The 6,693-nt window shown below is 38.8% G+C and overlaps 1 pseudogene; it reads left to right on the top strand.

Moving 5' to 3' along the window:
- Nucleotides 1–1,389: 1,389 nt before the first annotated feature.
- Nucleotides 1,390–6,693, top strand: part of LOC102845572 — a 6,285-nt pseudogene continuing 981 nt past the window's right edge.

The following is a 6,693-nucleotide window of genomic DNA, read 5'->3' as shown; positions in this document are numbered from 1 at the left end:
CACACCAGTTTCTAGTCTGTCTTCTTTACAAGTGAACTCCTGGCAGTTACAATCCAGTCAGATAGCTCTTTCGTCAGAGCTCCAGCTAACCCGGTTTTCTGACCAGAAGGTTTAGCATCTAATGTCAGGAAGGTATTTGGAGAGACTTATTCCCCTCATAAACACAAACTAAAAGTATTTGCTGAGAGATAAAACTCCCAGACTACATATTAATTAGGCTTTTCATCTCTGGGGAATCCACAAGTCCTTCTTGTGACTCTAGAATCTTTCACTACTACGTTCAACCATGGTCTATCCTGTTAGACCTGGGAACCATCTCAACTTCTCTGACAAGCACTGACTTCCTACTCAGGACAGTGTGGGCCTCTTTTCTGCCACCTCCTCCACTTCTCTCTGAGGAGCTGTTGTGCTGTTAAATGCCTTCGAAGATTGAGGAGTAGGAGTAGGGAATATGCAGAGTCTGGATTCCTATTTCTTGTCACATTCTTAAATCCTAAAAGGAGAAAGCTATTAGAAGAAACCACACTGCCATTTTTCTTTATAGAAATTCATAATCTGAAGCTTATTCAAAGTGAGCAATCATCCTATCCTTACCAACCCCTTTGGGAAGCTTTCTTCAATACAATGAGAAAGAATCAAATGCTTTTTACAAAGTCACTCAAATGAGCCCTAACAAAACCTGACACTCTTCTACCAGGTAGATCGAGCCCTGCCTGACCATAATGACCACTAAGAAGCCCTGCTTCCCAGAGGCCCTTGTCAAAGCAAGGTGCAATTAGTTAAGAATGACATTAAAAGTTAATTTTATAAAACACAATGTATGGGAATGATTGTATGAAACACAGTGCAAATGAAGGAATGTGTGAAACACAATGTATAAACACACAATGCATATTGTGTGAAACATCAGGTACAAACACACAATGCGTATTGTGTGAAACACAATGTATCCAAGTGTTAGGGCGAAAAAGACAAAGCTAATAGAAGTCAAGAGCAGGAATAAACTTCCTGTAATTTGGAGAATGGAAACAAGCCCAGAAAGTCCAAGCAGTATTTGGACCCTGTGAGCGTCTAGGAAGGTATGTCATGCATTAGTCTAGGGGCTCCATTCTGGGCTGTAACAGGTACCACCACAGCAGCACCTAAAAGAAGGACCAGAAGATCTAACTGAACCAACAACTTAGAATCTTCCTATTCCTCTGTACCCAAGACCATGTCTGCATGATTCTGCCAGAACTTTTCTCAAAATGGTTAATAAAGCAAAAGCACAAGCAGTCATCAGTCCTTTACCAGAGACTGTGTTCATTTCTCAGCTCAAAACAAATCACCCGTGGAAATTCTCTGAGCTTTCTTCAATACCATAACTTACATCACTCTTATGTGAGAACAATGGCTTCTTCATGCCCCAGTAACTTTGTGTCAATGGAGCAGGACTTATGGGGAAACATCAGTCTGGTAAGAATAGATATTCAAAAGGAAGAAAGTAGAGTCTGAAGAGTAACCAAGGATTTTTAAAAATAAAGATATTCACCCAGATTTCCAAGAAACTCAGCAAATTTCAAGTCAAATGAATTTTGTTTTTTAAGTGTAGACATAGTTTTAAGGTGTTTGGTTTTTTGGTTGTGGTTTTGTTGTTTTGGTTTTTAGTCCCAAGGGCAGCCAGGAAAAAATGAACCATAGGAATGATGACCAATTTCACAGACAGAGCCAAAACAACGGAATGCTGAATACCGTAGGATAGTCTTCATCCCAGAAACAGAAGATTCTATAATCAGCTTCAACAGGTCTTTCTATTTTTTATAAAATGACCATTGTTAACACTCTTAGTTCTCCTATTTTCTTCTTTAAAATTATAATTACTAATTTGACAATAAGAAATATCCACCTTATTGTTTCTAGGTAAGTACTGGTCTTTGATGAGTCAGCTATAATTTTATTTTCTTCCTTACCTTTTAACTTGAGTCAATGACTGCATTTTTCCATTTGTATGATGCTAATCAAACTTATCACCCACCTAGTACATTGTTGGTGGTGTTGTTGTTTTAATGTACTGTCAAATCAGAACCAACTCACAACTGACCTGCCAGATTTTCTTTACACAGGCTGTAAATTGCGTAGGACGTGAGTACCCATCTTCCTCTCACAGAGCAGGTAGTGAATTCAAACCCTGTGCCTTTGAGTTAGCAATACAACTCCTTACCACTACACCACCAGAACTCCCTAACTTGTACATCGCTTCTCAGTATCTTTCTTGCACATAGCTGGATATACAGATACTCTAATATTTTCCTTTCATGGTGCCTGTGGACACTTTCTTCTTTCAATCTGCAGAGCCATCAACCTGGAACTATTTCTATAGCTGGAATAATGCCGTTGTGATTTCCATGTGCAATGTTTCATTTCATGAACTCTGTCTTTTCTCTGCTATTCTTTGTGTTGTTATCTCAATGAAGTTCATTCTTTATTCACAAACATGCAAAAAGGATCTTTAAATAAAAGTTTGTATTTTAATTGTGATTTCAATGAAAGCTTACTGAAAAGTTGTATTTTCATTCATTCATTGTTTCACATTTTATCCCCTCTCCCTTCCTTCTTCCTCACCCAATTCACTTAAAAAAAAAACCCCTAAAAAAACAAAACAGAACATTCATTGTTGCACAGTTACCTCCTTCCTCCCTCCCCCTAGTCCCCTTTGCAATGTATCTCTTATTCCAGGCTGTTGTCATATGTATAATGCCTAATCATATATTCCTTTTAAACAGTTCTTTCCTTCATCTGTTCTAATGCAGTGTTCTTTATCTATCCACTCTTATCCTATTCTCTTTTCAATCCCCCCATGTTAGTCCTACTTTATAACAGTGGTAATATTCAGTATTTGTCCTTTTTGAGACTGAGATCAGCATAATGTCCTCCAGGGTCACCCGTGTTGTGTAATGTTTTATGAGTTCATTGTTTTTTTAGTGTTGCATAGTATTCCATTGTATTAATATACCATAGTTTTTCTATCCATCCATTTGTTGATGGGCCTTTGGGTTGCTTCTATCTCTTTGCTATTGTAAATAATGCAGCAATGAACATGATGGTTCTGGTTTCTTTAAGGTATATTCTTATTAGTAGAATTTCTGGGTCAAATGGAATTTCTATATTCAGCTTTTTGAGGGTGTGCCAAATTGCCTTCCAAATTGGTTGTGCCATTTTGCAATCCCACCAACAATGTGTAAGAGTTCCTATCCTGCCACTTTCTCTCCAGCATTTATTATTTGCTGTCCTGTTAAACTTTGCCACTGCTACTGGAGTGAGATGATATCTCATTGTGGTTTTTGTTTGCATTTCCCTTATTGCCAGTAATTTTGAACATTTCTTCATGTCTTTGTTGGCCATCTGTTGAAAAGCATTCTCTTGAACCAAACGAAGTGCCACTGTTGTAGTCGTTAAGTGGAAGCTTCTTGGCTGATTTTGTTGTTATTAGGTGCCGTCAAGTTGAGCATGACTCATAGTGACTTTATGAACAACAGATCTGAACTCAGTCCTATCCTGTGCATTACCCATAATCCCTGACCCACTTCGGCCCATTGCTGTAGTCACTGTATAAATAAATGTGGTTAAAAGTTTTCCTATCTTTTGCCAGTCCTCCACCTTCCCAAACATGATGTCTATCTCCAAGGAATAGCCTCTTCTAGTAACAAGTCCAAAATATGTGTGTGAGACAAAAATTTATCATTTTTGCCTCCTAGGAGCACTCTGACTGCACCTCTTCTATTATATATCTGTTTGTTCTTTTATCAATCCATGGGATATTCGGTACTCATCCCCAATATCTAATACAAAGGTGTCATTTCCTCTTCTGTCCTCTTTATTCATTATCCAGTTTTCAGCAGCATCTCAAGTGATTGAAAATATCATGGTCCAAATCATGCACACCTAACAAATATCACACTAACATCACTGCTCCTCAATAATATCTACATGTCCCTGACTGCAGACTGTCCCAGTGCAATACATCTCCTGACTGCTGATTGTGGATCCAAGCAAGATGAAGTCATTGACAGTTTCAGTCTTTCTCCATTTATCATGATGTTACTTATTGGTTAAGGGTGAGAATTTTTTTTGTTTCCTTCACATGGAGATGCAATCCATATTGAAGGCTGCAGTCTTTCATCTTCTGAAGCAAGTCTTCAAGTCCTCCTCACCTTCCACTTGGCTGAAAGAGACTTTGAATTGGTATTGTTGCCTGATAGAGACTTTGAATACCAGATCTATCCCTGGAGGACATGCTGAAGCTCTTTGGAGAAAAGGTGGAAAACTGCATATACGTGTGTGTGTGTGCTTTATCTATCTATCTATCTATCTATCTATCTATCTATCTATCTATCTATCTATCTATCTATCTATCAGAATCCCAAGGATACATGGTTAGAATCTACCAGCTGCTCCACAGGAGAATAGAAAACCCACTGGAGTATCAGCTATGGGTTGTTTCTGACTCAATGGTACACAACAAAAACATAGTTTGTTCTTTTGGAACGATCTCTCTCTCTCTCTCTCTCTCTCTCTCTCTCTCTCTCTCACACACACACACACACACACACACACACACACACACACATTTCCCATGAGATTTGGTTTGAAAGAGACAGAGAGGCAGAGAGGTAGGGGTGAATGGATGTGGCATGAACAAGAACTCCTTCTCCACAGAGGCACATCAGAAAGCGTGGATGAGCATTTCACAAGAATGGTCTAGTGAAGTGGAAGTAAAGCCATGTATTCCTTGGGATTTTCAATGATATTCCATTTGGATAACATTTGTTTCCACTCAATGAATTATGGCAGTGGAAGCATTCTACCTTGAAAATGTCTTTTCTGAGTAGAATTTTTTCCTTTGGTTTACTTGATTTACATACCAGCAGTTTTATTACTCAGGCTAACATCTTAAAGTAACAGCCTGTCAGCCTAATTTGTTATATATAGAATGCCACTTAAAAGGTAAACCAGACCTTCGTGTGGGAGGAACTGAGCTGTTCATTCTGAAGTGAAACAGGACACAATCAGTTGAAGTTGAATTTGTTAGTATTTTAGAAAGAAGGATTTTCAGATCATTATTCTATGCCCTAATTTCACTCTTCTAAGTGCTGACACCTTTCAATAATTACATATACTTTACTCTTCTAAAGCATGGAGACTCTAAATGTAACAGAGTAAACTTGCCCAAAAGTTTTCTGGTCTGTAATCTACACAGAGGAAAAAATTGCTAGCTATTAGACCTATAAATGGGTGAGAACTACTAACTTTTGATTAGCTGGTGAGTGCTTAATATATTTTACTATTATCGGGCTCCTTTTAAATCATCAATGGTTGCTGTTGTTGTTAGGTGCTGTCAAGTCGAGTATGACTGATAGCGACTCAGTGAACAAAATGTCTGAACCCTGATGTCCTGTGCCATCCTCACGCTTCCTGACGCACAAGTGCCCATTGCGGCAGTCACTGCATCAATTCACTTGGTCAAAGGTCTTCCTCTCCTTCATCAGTGTTCCACCCTTCCTAGCATCATGTCCTTCTCCAAAGAATAGCCCCTCCTAGCAACATGCCCAAAGTATCTAAGGCGAAGCCTCCTCATTCTTGCCTCCAAAAAAACACTCCAGCTGCACCCTCTCCAAAACATATTTGTTTACCCTTTTGGCCATCCATGGGATGTTCGGTTCTCTTTTCCAACACCATAGCTCAACGACGTCAATTCTTTTTCTGTCATCTTTATTCATTGTCTCCAGCAATGCATAGCACATACACAGCAAGTGATCGGAAAGACAATGGATCTGAATTAGAAATACCTTAGTCCTCAAACTGACATCATTACTCTTCACTAATTTGGAAAGGTTCCTAACTGCAGATTTTTCCAGTGCCGTGCATCTATTTCTGGACTGCTGGTACTGAGGATATTAATTGTTGATCCAAGCAAGATGAAGTTATTGACAGTTTCAATCTCCTCTCCATCCACCACCATGCTGTCTATCAGTCCAGTGGTAATAATCTTTGTTTTCTTGACATTGAAATGCAATCCATACCAAAGACTTCACTCTTTCATCTTCTGTAACAAGTGCTTCAAGTTCTCCTCACTTTCAGCAAGCAAGGTTGTATCACCTGCATAATGCTTGTTATTGATGAGTCTCCCTTCAGTCCTGAGTACACATTCCTCTTCATAGAGTAGAGATTCTTGAATAATTTGCTCAGCATACAGGTTTCTTAGGTATGTAGATAGAATATAACTCAGAAACACACCCTTTTTAATTTTAAACCATACTGTGTTCTCCTGTTCTAGGTATAGGTTTCACATGAGCACAATTAGGTGTCCTGGGGATTCCCCTTCTTCTCAATGTTGGCCAAAACTTGCTATGATCCATCCAAACAGTCAAATGCCTTTGCATAGTGATTAAATGGCCCTGACTAAGAGTCTCTAGTGTGGAACCTCCTGTGTGAAGCAGCTGGATTCGGGAGGGTAGGTTGTTTTTATTTAATTGAAAGTTGGTGTAAATTGCCTGGCCCTTTTTTATTTCATTAACAACCAAGTGTAAGTTGATGGGTCATCTGGACTTATAATGATCACCTGTGGGCTGGAAGCTTCTTGTTTATTATTCATATAAATTAAGATATGGTAGGTAGGCCTTTGTGCTTTTTATCTTTTCTTTTTTTTTTTTTTTT

The sequence above is a fragment of the Elephantulus edwardii genome, unplaced genomic scaffold (assembly GCF_000299155.1).
Source record: "Elephantulus edwardii isolate Elephantulus edwardi_28Jun2011 unplaced genomic scaffold, EleEdw1.0 scaffold00068, whole genome shotgun sequence".
NCBI classification, from domain to species: domain Eukaryota; kingdom Metazoa; phylum Chordata; class Mammalia; order Macroscelidea; family Macroscelididae; genus Elephantulus; species Elephantulus edwardii.
Note: the sequence above shows the minus strand (reverse complement) of the source record. Positions and strands in the feature narration are given on the sequence as shown.